The sequence below is a fragment of the Ambystoma mexicanum genome, chromosome 9 (assembly GCF_040938575.1).
Source record: "Ambystoma mexicanum isolate Mex_15411 chromosome 9, UKY_AmexF1_1, whole genome shotgun sequence".
Lineage (NCBI taxonomy): Eukaryota > Metazoa > Chordata > Amphibia > Caudata > Ambystomatidae > Ambystoma > Ambystoma mexicanum.
This window is the reverse complement of record NC_090931.1, coordinates 303434455-303450839: the sequence shown is the minus strand read 5'-3', so window position 1 is coordinate 303450839 and position 16385 is coordinate 303434455.

Here is a 16385-nt window from a genome sequence, read left to right as displayed (position 1 = left end):
TTCATGTGATAGGAACAGATAACAGATACTTAAGGTCTTCTAGGTGGATCTATAATGTGTCTGTGCATTTGGGCGTGATGTAAAAACGTGGTGTATGTAAGTCACATGGTGTCAGTAATTCTCTTTCTTGTCCGTTATGATGTTATGAGAAGTGGAGAAGGATCTATGCCAATGGCTTCATAGCTGCTCCCATCTTCTAGCCATCTGAGGCATATTTTATTTTATTCCTACATGCCTCTGATGACTATGGCAACCCCTATATCTGCATTTCTGATGATAATGTTAGTGTTGTCCTCCGGTTTCTCTAAAGCCTGTCTTTCTGCTGCGCTGCAGTTAGGGACCCATTTGTGTCTCTTTCTCAATCTGCTCCTGATCACTGAGTACCTTATTTTCAAACAGCATTGACTTGAATGCTTTGGCTGGAGCTTGGAGGATGGAAGGAGTACTGAAGTCTGCCACATAGTCTAATCCACTGTGTTCCTTCTGTTAAAAATATTGTGATAATTTTAATTTCCCCATGAAGGTGTTACCTTGAGTTCGAAATTCAAAGGCTGGCCCTTATCAGGGAGCCCATGAATTCTAAGAAACCTCTGGGGCAAATCAGCTTTCCTGCTCTACTGAGGCGTTTCCTTTTTCCATGTTCCCAGAGGTAGTTCCCTTAATTCTTCCCTAAACTCCCTGGCCCTATTCCTTTCCTCCCAGGTCTTTATCCCTATCGGGCCACCTCCCATTTTGATCTTGGGGTCCCCTATGCTTTGGTGTAAGTATTTTATTTTCTTGGATGCTGCTGATGGGTTGAGAAACTTTGGGGAACCAGCTTTTTCCTCCTGAAGACCCTACTACAGATTGCGGTTGGTGGCACCCAGCTCCCAGAGGCCCTCTGCCCCCATCAATTAGCTAAATCCATGTGAGTTTGACACAGTAGTTCCTGGAAATGTCTAAATTGAATTTATATTGCACTTGAACTGGAACAGGAAATGCAGCTAGTATTAGTAACCTGGGGGGTGGGATGCAGCAGCCAATCAGCTTGCCTCAAATCCGGGCTGATCTACAAATCAAAGCCCGTTTTCAGAGCAAGCTGCTCGTTGCCCAAACCCACTTTTCTTCTTAAATTGGCTACCATCCCTGCACTCCCTCGCCCTCCGGCTCCCCGAGTCACCCAAACATGAAGGCCCCACCTACCTCCTCCTCGTTGCCACTCCTTTTCCCCACGTGCAAACCTCTGAGTCCGCCATGGAAATATACCCTCTGCACATAGTCCCAACTTCCATTTCCATGATGCCCATTTTTGATGAGGATTTGTTTCCCCCTCTCAAACAACAGGTTGCGCACTCGCAGTGGTACATTCTTTGACAGAAACATTGATATAAGCATCCCGATTAGCAATAATCACTCGTCCCTTGACATGTACCAGGTGATATGGCCTGGGGACGTTCTGTTAAAAGCTCTGGGTCATTACTTCCCGGTACAGCCCAGCAAATGTCTGTTCATTGCTTCATTCAGAGCCTCCTTTCCTCTCCTCAAAATTCCTACAATACACTGAAGAAACCTATGTTTCTCTTTAAGAAACCTACTCTCTACCCCGTCCTTCATCAGCCCACAATCTTGCATTCGCCTCAAGACTCTGCAATCATCAGCCTCCATGGAGAGTCAACATTCCGTGATCATCTCTCCTTCTGCAGACACTCGGGTCTTCCAAGAAAGATGACTCTTTGTTTTTTCCTGGGTCATCCAGATCACATCAGCAAGAGACCCTACTTGGCGGTGAACATCAATATCTTCAAATACTAATAGGAAGAAAAACTATTCTGCTACCATTTTATATTCAATAGTTGCCATTAAACTGCCCTGTCCTGATTTTGGCAGTCTTTCAATTTTTGAAACCCTTCCCAGTGTTATGTATTCAAGGACCACTGATCATTGATAAGTAGAAATTCCAGAATGCACCAGGATTCTGACATTATAGAGGTCAGTGTGAGGGGTCAGAAATGAGAGGCGGACACAAAATGGTAGTGTTTTCAACATCAGACATCTTTATTGAAATAAAAAGGATTGGATAAAGGCCTATCTGTCCCTATCCTCCCTACTTAGGAAACTAAAACTAAAGATCAGTCTGTGTCTGATCATCAAAATGATATACACTGTACTTGTGTCCAAAACATTAATCTGAGCCTCACACTACAGATGTACAACTAAAAGTGTAAGGAAAGTGTCTCTGATATAGGGTTGGTAAAAAGTGTTCAAAAACAAATAAATAACTCCAGCAAACTAATCCTTGGATCCAGAGGTATAATTGCCTTCCCCTGGATGTCTCAGGTAGGATGGCCAAAAGTGTCTCTTGAAGATAATGATTCCTTGAAAATGGCAAGAAATATCTCTTTTAAATAATCACATCTTGAGGATAGCAACAATTATTCCAAAACAATCACTTCTTATGGATACCCTCCTGGTATACTCTCCTGACAGGAGGCCTTTCTGTCTTTCAAATGGATTACCTGGTATACCCCCCTGCAAGGAATCCCTTTCAGGGGTCTGCAGATCCCCTGATATACTCTTCTGTGAGGTATTAACCCCCCCCCCCCCCACAATGTTCACTGCCCGGTGTACTTCTTTCACCAGGGTTTCCCTTTAAAATGATCTCAATATCGTTGAGTATAGCATAGTTATGTTCCTTCACTGTCTATACTCTCTTGGCTTGAGGTACTACTTGTTACAACTTTCCCTACATTGAGATCTCAGACATGGAGACGTGTTCAAGTTCACCCTTATAACTTCTTAAATAGTGTTCATTGGCTTTTAGTAATACTTGCTCCAACTATCCCCACATTGATATTTCATATATGGATACTTGTTCAAGTTTTGAAATGTAATTCCTTAATTAACATTCATTGACTTGTAACCATAGTTGCTCCAATCTTCCCCATATTGACATCTTATACATGAGGATTTGTGCAAATTCTATCCATGTTTTCTACTTGGTTGGTATTCAAATAAAGTTCTTAATGGTTCCCCCACCTGTTGGTATTCCCCAGAGTTCGCAACAGCTCTGGGCTGACTCACTGGTGGCTGGAAGTTCCTCCGACCCGTGGCGCGTTGATGCAGTGAAGCTTTCACCTTAGTATGGCATTCTTCGCTCTGCAGACCTCTGTCAGATGTCTCTGCATGCATCTGCTGGTAAACCTGCTGCTTTTGGTATTGACCCTACTGCCAGCAGCTCTGCTGTTGTTGTCAGTGGCCCAGCGGTCCTCTCCAGGTGCCTGCAGGATCATCTGTGACCTCGCACCATGCCAGTAACCGCTGCCTAAGAGCGGCAGCTTAATGTTCTCATCGACACATTCTGCTCCCGTGCCTCTGCCTTCTCCTTTGACTCTGCCTCCTTCTGTTTGGCTTCTCTCTGCGTTACAGATGCCAGCACCATCTTTAAATGTCCTGCATAGTAGGATTTCACTATAACCACTAGTCTGCAGGTTTAGCTTAGTGGTTCTGTTGATCCATATTGCCTCCTTCTTCCTTGTCTCAGTATTTGAGGCTTTATGGCATTTGGAGTCCATAGGTTTTATAGGACTTCTAAGGCGATTCTGCTTGGGATTTTTCTTTAACACAAAACTATCTGAGATAGGAAGTGTTGTGTGTCTTATGTACATATGAGGTGTGAATAGTATCCGGCCTACAATGTCTATTAAGAAGAGGTTTTAGAGTTTTACAACTGGAGGGATATGTACAATGACAGCATGCCATCAGGAATTTAGGAATGATATGGTCTTCTTCACATGGAAGGGAAGAATACTGCGTCCCTGCTGATGGGGTCATCACATCTCCCCGACAGCCATCGGTTCCATGTGATAATGAAATATGAACCAGTGGGGGACAACCCTGTAACCCCTGTTTCGAATTGTTTTCCGAAGTGGAGTTCACCTTACAAATGGTCACCATAGATAATGTCGCCACAGCCTTTTCCCAGTGACTATATATATGGCAACCATTTGTGTGGGGGTAATATTAACGGATGCCCAGCCATCTGTTCCCATGTGATCCTCCCCTATAATACCACCTCCTGGGTCAGGATCAGGTAGCAGCTACCGTCCCCTGGCCACATGGGCGGAGATCCCAGGATGGGGACCAGGAATGACTCCACAGGATTCATCACATACCGGGGCCCTAATGTCGCTGGTTTTCACAGCTTTTATTGGGAACCGGGAAAGAATATCTACATTGCCCTGCTCTTTTTATTTCCTATGTTCCACTGAGAAACAATAGGGCTGTAAATCAAGAAACCAGCACATGACCCTTGCATTAGTGTCCTTGCGAAGGCTCAGCCATGTTAACGGGGCATGGTCTGTAACAAGTTGCAACTTTCTACCAGTCAAATCATATTTCAGATAGGTTATAGCCCACTTAATAGCCAGGGCTTCAAGTTCAAGAGTCCCATAATTATTTTCGCTGGGAAATAATGTTCTGCTTATAATGAAGACTGGATGTTCTATACCATCATGACTCTGTGAAAGAACTGCACCTAAACCTGTATGAGAGGCCTCAGTTTGCAGAATGCATTTCCGATTGCAGTCTGCCACCTTCAATACAGGTTCACTGCACAAGATATGTTTTAATTTGTCAAAACATAATTGATCTTCAGGATGCCATTTGATTTTCTGAGGTTCTGCATTTATAAGTTTATCGGTGATAGGAGAGGTTATAGACGAGAAATTGGGAATAAACCATCTATAATATCCAACTAACCCCAAAAAGGCTCTAAGCTCTTTCTTTGTCTTTGGAGGAGGGATTTCTTTCACTGTTTTGACTTTTTCATTTTGAGGTTGAACTACTCCATTTCCGACAAAGAACCCGAAGATATTTTACTGCAGATCTAGCAAGATGGCATTTCTTTGGGTTTGCAGTAAATCCCGCTTTTCTCAGGGCTCTAGTAACAAATATAGATTTGTAGCACTTTGGAACGTATCTCATGCGCAGAATGGAATTACCATAGTAAATTATCTCGGACCCAAGTAACTGGATAGACTAAAAAAATATGGCAAAATACTACTTTATTGTCAGCTCCAATAAAGTAGGGACATCTGGTGACTATACGAAATGCAGCTCACACACTCTCATCTAAGTTTTGATTATACAAAGGCTTTATACTTCGAAGTACATCAGCTATGACGTCATCCTACATGACAACAGCAAAACCTATCAAGGGGAGGGATTGTTTACGGGAACATATATCAATTAGACCATGAGCCAAGGCTTTTCCTTTGTAGTTGACCTTGCTGGCTGTGTTCTTCTCTGGGATTTTTAAGGGAGTGAGGGTACACCACTATCTTCATCTGAGGCTTAATGAATAGACTTTGTTTTCGAGTCTTGCGCCACGTGTCAGTAGACCAGGAATTTGTCCAATTCAACCTATTATTTACTGCTATTTGATTGCTGGGCCCTATTACTCCTCTTGGCCCCTAGAGACTTGTTTGTTCCGTCTTATGTGTGCTTTCTTCATCCCTGATTGTCCAATACTTGGCACATGCAGATTTGCTTCTGCTTAATCTAATAGAAATGTGCCCTTCGTTCATATATCATATCATTATCCTGGTTAACTCCCTTTGTACTTTCCAATTATCTCTTGCTGTGTCATCCTTAGTCACAGTAAAACAGATATTCTTTGTTCCTTGCATGAAGCTGTTTTCTGCAATGTTTCTGATCTTCGGCACTGGTTTGTTTCTAAGGTCGTTTTTTTGACACAATGCGATGTCCAACTTTTCATCATGGCTGCTTTACTCACATCATAGTTTCTACTGCAGCTTCTATGTAACTCAGCTACCTTGCATTTCTGCATGTATACATTAATTGAGCTTCATCTCACTCTTCTTCTCGGCATACATGATTTCTTCATCTCTTTATTCTTGATAATTTTTTTACTTGGATTACACCTTCACTCTCTAAGTATTCTTGCATCGTTTCAGTGCATCATCATTTCTTCCCTTTATGATGTCACTTTATTCAAATTGGTTCGCACTTACAGCTCTTCCATATCCAGTGGTCTATGCCGAGATCCTTCAAAGCACATCAGTGCGAGGGTACATTCGATACGGCTGTCTAAGTGCACAATGTCTCTCATATCTTCAGTGCGATATTGGGATGATACCTGGTGCTATGCACAGTCTTCCTGCTTTGCTTCCAGTATGACGGAGGTGAGGGGCAGGCACTAGAGATGACATCAGCTGCTTCTCTACAGATGGTGCACATTCTCTTTCCTAGATTTGCTATGAATGATAATATCATCAATATATGCTCTTCAAAGAGAAGCATAGGGTCGAAGAAATAGATCCATTAACCTTTGAAAGGTGGCTTGGGCTCAGTGCAAACCAACAGGCAGGACTTTAATTGAAAAAGACCTAGGGGAGCAGAGAAAACTGTTTTTGGTTTATCTGCAGGATTGATTGGAACTTGCTAGTATCCCTTAGTGAGATCAATCGTGGAGAGATACACTGCAGTTCCCAACCATCAATTCGAGGTATGGGATGACTGTCAAATTGGGATACCTTGTTAACTTTTCTGAAATCAATGCAACATCTCCATGATTGATCTGGTTTAGCAACCAACCCAAAGGGGAAGACCATGGGCTTTGAGAAGGTTCTATAATATCAGTCTTTAACATAGTTTCCAACTCTTCTTGAATGATATTCTTTCTACTCTCGGGTATTTGATACAGTTTTAAATTAAAAACTTTTCCTGGAGGGGTGCATATATAATATTATACCACTTTTACTGTTCCGAGTTCTGTTCTAAAAACATCAGGGAATTGTTCTAAGAGGTCCATTAAATCTTGTTTTTGATTTTGTGCCAAATCAGGAGGGATTAGTGTGTTGGTGTCATTTTCATCAGATAATAGACTCTTTAATATAACTGACGTGCCTTCGACAGGATTTTCTTTCCATTCCTTGAGAAGGTTTACATGATATGTGTGTTTTCATTTTCCTGTCTTGTTGTAAGAATCAATAGTTAGAAGGTCCTTTTTGTTCTATAATCTTATAGAGACCATAACACTGAGAGAGCCTTTTATTTTCTGAAGAGGGAAGGAGGACAAAGACTTTCTGAACAACAGAAAAGGATCTCAACACAGCTTTCTTATCATTGTACTACTTCTGTTGTTCCTGGGTTCTAGGCATATTCGTCTGTGCTATGGACTAAACAGCTACCATGTGTTCTTTCAACCGCTGAGCAGTTTGGGATAATGGTAAAGAGGCTTTCTCTCATTCTTTCCATGTTTCCTTTTACATATCTGGAACATCTCTTGGTTCTCTCCCATATAATAATTCAAATGGGGAGAATCATGTGGAAGATTGTGAAGTGTTCCTAATGACAAAAAGGGCCCATGGTGTCATAACATCCCAATTCTTTCCATCCACTTCTACTAGTTTAACTAAAATGTGTTTTAGGGTCTTACTGAATCTCTCAACCAAAGCATCAATTTTGGGGGTGATAAATAGAAGTATGCAAAGGTTTAATCTGAAGGATCTCCTTCACCTCAGACATTAGTTTACTCATAAACCCTTGATCAGTCAAGATCTCCTTCAGGAATCCAACTTTCGAAGAAAAAAAAAGGAATTAAATGTTTTAGAATTTGTTGTGAGGTGTTATTCTACAAGGGAAAAGCTTCAGGATAACAGCTTGCATAGTCCAATATCACCAATATGTATCGGTTTTGCAACTTTGATGGTTCTAGGGATCCAACTATATCCATATCAATATGTGAAAATGGCATGTGTATAATAGGTACACAATAGGTACTATTAATGCAATTATTTATCATTGCTGTAATTCATTGTCTACCTTCCCCTGTCCCAACCTGTTTACCCTGTGGGTGGTTTGAAACAGTTTTGCTAATTGTATAAGCGCCTAATAAGTGAACAATAAATGAATAAATAAAAATAAATCTGTGATGGCCTCTGTCTCATCCACCATTTCCACGTGTAAATCTGTCAACATAGATGTGGCTTCTGTCAAGGTCCCGTTCTCACTGTCATGAGATGTGCAGCATGATGGCCCAATCTTGGCGCAAACACCCCCTTCCATTGCTGTAATCATGTCGAGGACATATCTATTTTGGAGGGTCATCAGCCTTATGGCCCTCAACTCTTCTCTTATGGCATTAAATCCTTTTAAAGTGACATTAATTGTTTGTAGCAGCTCCCATCTGGTGATCTGTAGCCGTTTGGCATTCACCGCTGTTTGGATTCCAGGCATGAACATAGATGTGAACATCACTGCAGTTCTGCTAAACAATTTTTGCTCATCATGAATGTTTTCATAAGCCGTTATGATTTTTGTGAGAAATAATTCGATCTCTTCATCCGCCAGAGTTCTATTGACCTTTTTCTTCTCGGGTGATCGTCCACTTTTGGAAATTCTTGAATCGTCAGGTCACTCTGTGGAATCACCAATGCTGGAACATGGATATATACCAAAGAACACACTCCACCCCAATTCCTGTGCAGTTTCATATATGCTCTAGGTCCGCAGGCCCAATACCGATATATTAAGACAGCTGTCCTTCTCCTCATTCCTGGAATGTCAATTATGTTCTTGCACCCTTTATTATGTCCAACTTTTTTTTCCTTTGCTTTGGAAGCACATTGTTGGATTAATCAGTGGGACTACAGACACTGGGCATGCTTCATCTTACACCAATGTCAGCAGTTTTGAGTACTTGGCCCAATACTTCAGACACTCATCATTCACCTTCTGTACTCGTTGTACTGCTTCCTTCTTCAGCAGATGAGCTGCACAGGACATCATTCCATCTTCCCATCCCTTGTTTGTACTCACTCGTCCATAGATCAGCAGTTGTGAATGTTACCAGCATCGAAGTATTCCAGCCTTCTCCATCATATCAGAACAGTTTATTATTTTCATGTCTTCAACAATTACATTGTCTTGTCCTACAGCAGGATACATGAACATCCTGTCTGTCCATCCAGGCTCTTTCTCCATTTGTGTTGTCTTGATGTAATCATCCTGATATGGAAACAATTGTCTTGATCTCCATCCCAAGGTGGTACAGTTCCCATACTGCTAGATGACTGAGGCATTTTGCTTCATGCGCTGGCATCTCCTTTGATATGAAGGTCTTTACTGCATTTGTGGCATAGGGGATGAGAAAGCATACATAGCAATTCTCATCAGATGCTCTCTCCCCCAACTTTTTCAACTGCTGGTATCACATATTATTCCCTAGGTGAGCTGCATTAGCAAGATAGGTATTTCTCCCCTGATTATCTTCTGCTGCATCTCTCTTTTGTCGTCTGACATGCCCACAGAGGTTAAATAAATTATCATCATTGGTACTCATGCTAGGAAAAATCTAAGGTGTTGTTTTTTCAATAGAACCATTACGATAATAGAGACTTTGAAATGTAAGGTACAGAAAAAAAAGAAAATACACATGCATATAGAAGTCTGGAAAAAACATTTGGTGTGCCATCCCAATACTTGTTAAACTTGTGCTCTCTCTATAATCACATTATCCTCTACAAATAATTTTTAATGCAAATATAAAATTTCACATTCGTAGTTGCACAACCTGCTCAATGATCGCTATTGAGAGTCTCCTTATCACGGGACCATTTATTTCTAGGGTCATGTAGAAAGGTATGAATAGTGACATCTCTCCTAACAAGAGCAGGGTAGGACTGAAGTATAAACACAAAAATAGTAACTACGAGCCAATGTGTGCCACTGTCGATGGGTATCATATATTTATCTTCAAACAGGTATTCCCCTAAAAAATAATCTGGTTATTGATCTCTTTTCCAATTTCTAATCAGGAATTGACATTTAGGCATAGTACTGATATAATTTGTACTCCTTCAAAGAATTTTTAGAAAGTACATTTTCAGCCGCTGGAATTCTCGGCCAGTCAATGCACTTCCTGTTAAAATGTTTAAGGAGTGCCCACTCAATTCCAGTCTAAAAGAAAAATGTGCTAACCACTGGATGTTTTATCGTCCTTCTTCATGGTCATCAATCGAGTCTGCACAGGCAGACATTTTACTTCTTGTCTTGCTTCTTGGTCAGTGAACGCTGGAGCGAGGGCCTCACCTTTGTAGATTTTTACATCTCATAGAGGCAACCAAGCTCTTCTTCCTAATACATTAACTACAGAAGGGAAGAATTCCTCAACACTAAAGGGGGCATTAAACCTAGACTCGTGCCATCTGCAGGTGAAGTTTTTAATGAGGATTAAGTGACCAACATATAACTTTGGCAGTGGTAATAGTTTGCTTGAATTGGTTACTGGGCTGCCCTCTTCCGTGTTCCCTGACCCCTCCCTCTGATGCTTGACTTGATCTGCAGTGAAAGAAACACTGGTAGTCAAACATGTCAAATAATCATGCATTTCATCACCTAGTGCTTTTGCTAGACTCTGGGCATCACTCCCGACTCTAGATGGAGGTTTAAGAGGTATTCCCATGTGAAGCCCTGTCACTAATCCATGGGGAGTACGATGGTGGTCAGAACCTGGCTGACCTCGAAGAGCATATAAGGCTAGGGGTAGGCAATATGGCCATCCCTTCTTCAGAGTTAATTTGATCTTGGCTATCCTCTCTTTGCGGAGGCCGTTTAGCCTCTCACATCTCCTGTTTGCTTGTGGATGATAAGGAGAAGTAAATGTATGTTTTATGCTCAATAAAAGTCATATTTGTTCAAATAGCTCATTAACAAAATGTGGTCCATTATCGGACCTTAGTATTCTGCACACACCCCATCTTGGGAAGAGTTTGGGCACTAAAACTTTGCTGCATAAGAGGTATCAGGGTGTGTGCCAGGACCGGCTTCGAACCACCTAGAGAAGGGACACACCACCACTAATAGATGCCTGTACCCATTACATGTCTGCATCATCTCAACGTAATCGATATGCAAATGTTGAACTGGACCGTTTGGTCAAGGTATTACTCCTCTAATTAGTCTCATTTTATGCCCAGCAGTAAACTTCTGACACATGATACAATTCACGATAAACTGTGCAACAAGTTCCAATATATTGAGAATAAACTAGTCTTCTGCAATTGTGGCAGAAAGACTTTATCTGGTTAGATGTGTAGGGTTATGCAGCTGCTCAATTGTGACTTTCAATGCTGGCATCACTGGCTTTCCAGTGCTTTCCTGTCTCCACAATGCTTCTTAGGGGGATAAAGAACACCCCCTTTGCTTCCATAGCTCTTGTTTTTCTTGTTGGGCTCTACCCTGAATCTCTATTAGTTGCGTAATTGACAGCATATTAAACCTTTCTCATACTGGCATGCTTCTATTCAAATGTTCTTTAGTATCTTCAGTATCAAAACTTGAAATTTTTGAAGAATATGCAACTCTTTTGGCTTCTATGTCTGTGGCTTTGTTTCCACGAGAGATAAAGTCAGTTTGTTTAGTATGCACTGCACATTTTACGACCGCTATGCTATTGGGAGTTGTAGTGCTTTAATGAGTCGGTCCAAGAAAGACCGTTGTTGCACTAGAGTGCTCTCTGCATGGAGATAACCCCTCTTTTTCCAACCTGACAGCCCTACGTGTACGGTTGACATCACATAGGCAGAGTCACTGTACACATCACTTCCTGCCCTTTGTATTCTCAAGCACAACAATAAGCACTACCAATTCTGCCGCTTGTGCTAAAAATGAGACAGTAGTCTTGCACTTACTATTACCTGAAATTCACCATTTAATCTGTGCCTTACAACTGCAGAGCATGAATGTCTCTCCCCACTATTCTGGTCAATTTTCAAAGAACCATCAATAAAGAGTATTTCCCACCTGCTAGACCATTTTCTTTCACACAGGGTATGTCATCATAAGATTTAGTATAATTTGAACAGTTATGCACATGATCACCTTATACTATAGGTTCAGCTACAAACGTGGCTGGGTACATTATTTTACATCTCACTACCTTCATTGCTGGATTAGAAATCATGACTTCATAAGATCAAGCTTTTTGTGATGTCAATGTACCCTTGGGTTTCTCTAAAATGGCAAATAAGGCATGCTCCATGTAGAGAGTCATGGAACAGCCCATGGTAATACTTGTGGATTTCTCAATTGCAAATGCGGCAGCAGCCAAAGATTGTTCACATGGAAAATGTCCCCTCATAACTGGATTTCAAATTGAACTGTAGTGTGCCAAAGGATTTTATCCTAATGTTGTCCTTTGTGTGAGTACTGATGTCATTACTGGCCCTTTGGTGTGTGGAAATAAATAACACTATTTGCCATTGTTGGGAACCCCTAAAACTGAAGAGGTACAGATTGCTCTTTTTAATTCCTCAAATCCTTCCTCCATTTCTTCAGTCCATTCTATCTTTTCCTTATAAACTTGTGCTTTCGTTAGTGCTTTGTGAGATCCCTGATGGTTACTCACCCACTGGTGCCAGGGATCTGTCATTCAGGAGGCCAGGACACGGCCATCGCTATTGGATGCAGTTCCTCAGGGTGGACCAGTGCAAGAGGATCACCTGGATGGGGGTTCCTCAGGGAGTGGAAGTGGGACCCCAATGGCTCAGATGCGGTACACCCTTCCTTGTTATCACCTTTTCTCCATCCTACTCCATAGGATACTTAGAAACTCTATTCCCCACCCCTTTTCCAACACAACACCATGAAAGAAAACGGACCAACACCCGAGCCATTTACCTGACATGTCCGAACACAAGAGTCAGGCAGAGTCAGGCAATTGGCAATAACTACGCACACCTGATGGCCCTTCCCCTTCCCCACAGGGATAAAAGGCGGAGCATGAGAGCACACTTTGAGCAAGGCAGACCGTATGACGAGACAGCTATTCCAGGACAGCAGTTCAAGAGGGAGAGAAAGGCAGCGATAACCAAAAGGACAACAAGGAGGGAGGTGCCTTTGCCCTTTTCGACCCAGACTTGCAAAGCCTCCATGAAAGGAATTATAAGGCAGGGAACAAAAGCTAGCGTGTGGTGTAGCAGGTGCCATTGATGCACCAGGTCCTCATACACTGATAACTAAGTCAGGGAGAGACACTTACTACCGTGGTATCGCCCTTAACTTCAGAGACAAGAAATACCAAGCAGTTCATCACAGCCGGTGAGTCGGAGGCAGAACCGATAGTAAAGAGAACTGTGTTGAGTGAAAGTTACAAATAGCACCATAATGTGAATCAAAAACAAAGACTTTGTGTGTTATGGAACAGTTGAAACAATCCAGGGAGAGACCAGTTGCAGATTGGTCTGGTGCCACATGGGTGCTCATTGAAAAGGCTCTGACCGGTCCCCATTTGTTAAAACTACAGATCCCAGGAGGCCCTGGAGAACCAACGCAAGAGGTCAAAGTGGTCGTACAAGTGTCGAGTAAAACCCCTTGTACATTCAAACGTCTTTGACCCGTAACAAAGAGGAAAGAAAAGGGAAGTGAATCCTGCATTGTGTGAAGCAAAGTGAACTATGTAACTAGCAAGTGTGAAACCGGTTTAGGGGTGCCTGCAAAATGGGGTGAAATATGTTAACCCGTGAACATTGTGTTGAGAAGAGTGAACCCGGCTGAGGGATGTCCACAGTGAAAGATTGTTTAAAAATATATTGAGACTCGTGAATACAAGTGAAATATTCTGAGCCAAGGACCATAGTGAACCCAAACGAGGGAGTCCCACGTTGAAAGAAGGATCAGAGCCTGGTGGAGGGGGATCCAAGGGTGAAGAGAAATCGCCCAACATGAAGATTTATTGAAGATACTTTTTGTTTGTTGTTTATGGTCCGCCTGGCCTTCTAAGGCAGGAGACTTTTTGCATGAAAAGAAAATTGGCCCCAGAAGACCCTGTTAAAGTTTCAAGGAACCATAACCTCATGCTGGCGAGGCCCAGGAGTTTGCTGTGCTCAAGAGTCCTGCCTTGTACCCTGCTAAAAACATGGGCAGGGGCGACCCCAGCCATACCATCCTGACTTATTATTTGGTGAACACTTTTTTCTTTTCTGGTATTTCACACTATTTTGTATTTTAAAGGTAAGGTTTGCCAGTCTTTTTTTTATTATAGGCCCTTTTTATTTGACAAGACGCCACTAGGCCTTATTATTATTTGATGGTCGTAGCTTGCTCCCATTTTAGATTTAGATCCAGTGTTTTTCTAACCCATTCATACAGTTTAATAAATACCCTTGAACTGTGATCGCGTGTGTCTTTTTTTTACTGTTGCCTCTATGAGTTCCTTAAGCTTGCAAAAGTGGCTTGGAATATGTGCGTAGTCGAACACCCAGGCCCTGCAATAACTGCATAAACCCAGAAACCTCTGCATTTGCCTCACCGTGTTTGGCTTTGGTGTCTTCATGATCGCCTCAGCTCTTTCAGGTGTAACTTTCTTTCCTTCACGTGAAATTAAATGGCCTATATACAACACCTCTTCCTGACAATACTATCATTTCTCCTTGTCTACCTTTTATCCCTTGTTTGCCAATACATTCATTAACTGAACAGAGTCTTGTCTACATTCATCTTCTGTTTTAATGCAAATTAATATGTCATCTATGTACTGAATTACAGCACTCTTGAGTTCAATGTTGCCTAGATCCATCTGTAGGACCATGTTAAAGATCAATGGGGACTAACAATACCCTTGAGGTAAACAGGTATATTTTAGTCTCTTTTGTCTAAACGTAAAGGAAGTAAGGTCTTGTGAGTCCTTATGCAATGGGATTGAGAAAAATGCATGTTTCAAATCGATCACTGTGAAAACCTTAGCTTCATCTGGGATACTACACAATATTGTCACAGTATTAAGAACTAATGGAAACTCAGCCTCTACAATCAGATTAAGAGGGCGCAAGTCCTGGCTAAATCTCTACAACCCCATGTGATGCTGGAAATGCATCGGAGGGACAGGGCCTCCATATCCTTGTCCTTTGCTGCTTTTTATGGTGTGTTCTGATGTGTTTTCTGTGCAGGAGTTCATGTGAGACTCCTGGTGGTGCAGCTGTCTCTTTTGGTTTGGTGTACTGACCCATGGGATACCCTTATGTCACCCATGGGTGGGGGTACAACCCTGTGCCCCTAGTGTATGCTTTTGGGCACCTGTGTGTGGCCCACAGAGCAGGGTATGGGCTGGTGGCAGCTCCATGCTGAATTTGACAGGTGCTCTGAGTATCCTCCATTTTGGGATACCCAGGCCCTGCCATTGGGATCAGTTGATACCTGATAGGAAACAAGATGGCCCCCGTGGCCTCTTGCTTTCTATTACCTGTTACCTTGTTTTACCAAAGTCCTGGGAAGCCCTGACTCTGCCCCTTCCCCCTGATCGGCTGTTGGGTGGAAGTTCCATATATGGTTTTGTTGTGAAGTCCAGGCCAGACTGGCTGGAGCCTTCACAGTGACTGTATGTTGTGGGTACACCCTGTGGGTGGGACCTGGGTGAATGGAGTGTGTGACGAATACGCATTCTGTGTTGTGGGTGTCTAGTATCTGGGGTTTGACACAATGACTGAGACAGCCCTGCCCGAAACTTGTATGAATGCAGTGTGGAGTGTTGAATGGCTGGGTACTTGTCCCAATACACATAACGTGTTGTGAGTGTCTGGAGAGGAGTGAATGGCCTGAATGTACTATGCACCTGATTGGATGCCTGCCTGCATGAATGCCCTTCTGACCGATTGGTTACTTGAGTAGGACCCAGCCACATGCACAGCCGCTGCGCATGGGAGGGGAAAGGGCACGGGGGGAGGCAGCCCATACACAGCTAGTGGCTAATTACTTCACATAGTGATCACACCCCTGTGGAGTGCACACTGGCCTGGCACATTCCATCTGACAGTCAATGATGACTCAACCTGACACTGATCCTGAATGTCTGGAGATTCAACCGTGAAAAGCATATCAGCCTGAGATTGTTCACCTGGAAGTGTTACAATGTGTGCATCCCTACCCACACACACCACCAATGCAGTTTTGTGAAGAAACACATTCAATCAGCTAAAATGAATACCCACTTGCTAAATGCAACAAGAGGACAGTGCCATGTCACCCAACCCATCCCCAGCACCGCCACACAACACACCGTGCCATGTCATGCTATGTGCAGGTAAACAAAGTAATCCCCACAACATGACAAGTGTCACGATGTACAGTGTCCCCAATTGAAACTTGCTACACCTGAAATGCTCACTGTAATGCAGGACCAACAACAAACTTGAGCAGGTACTACCATTAACATGACTTCACTAATGTAATAAATCAGTAGTCTCACCACCTGGAAATACCTGCACTCCCACCACTTCCAACTGTACAGTGTTGGCGCCATGTAGAGTTGTAGGTGCACTGCTGCCAACAAGGACCCCATCTCCAGACTAGAGGGCCTTGTGTAGACATGAGGAAGGGACCTGCAAATT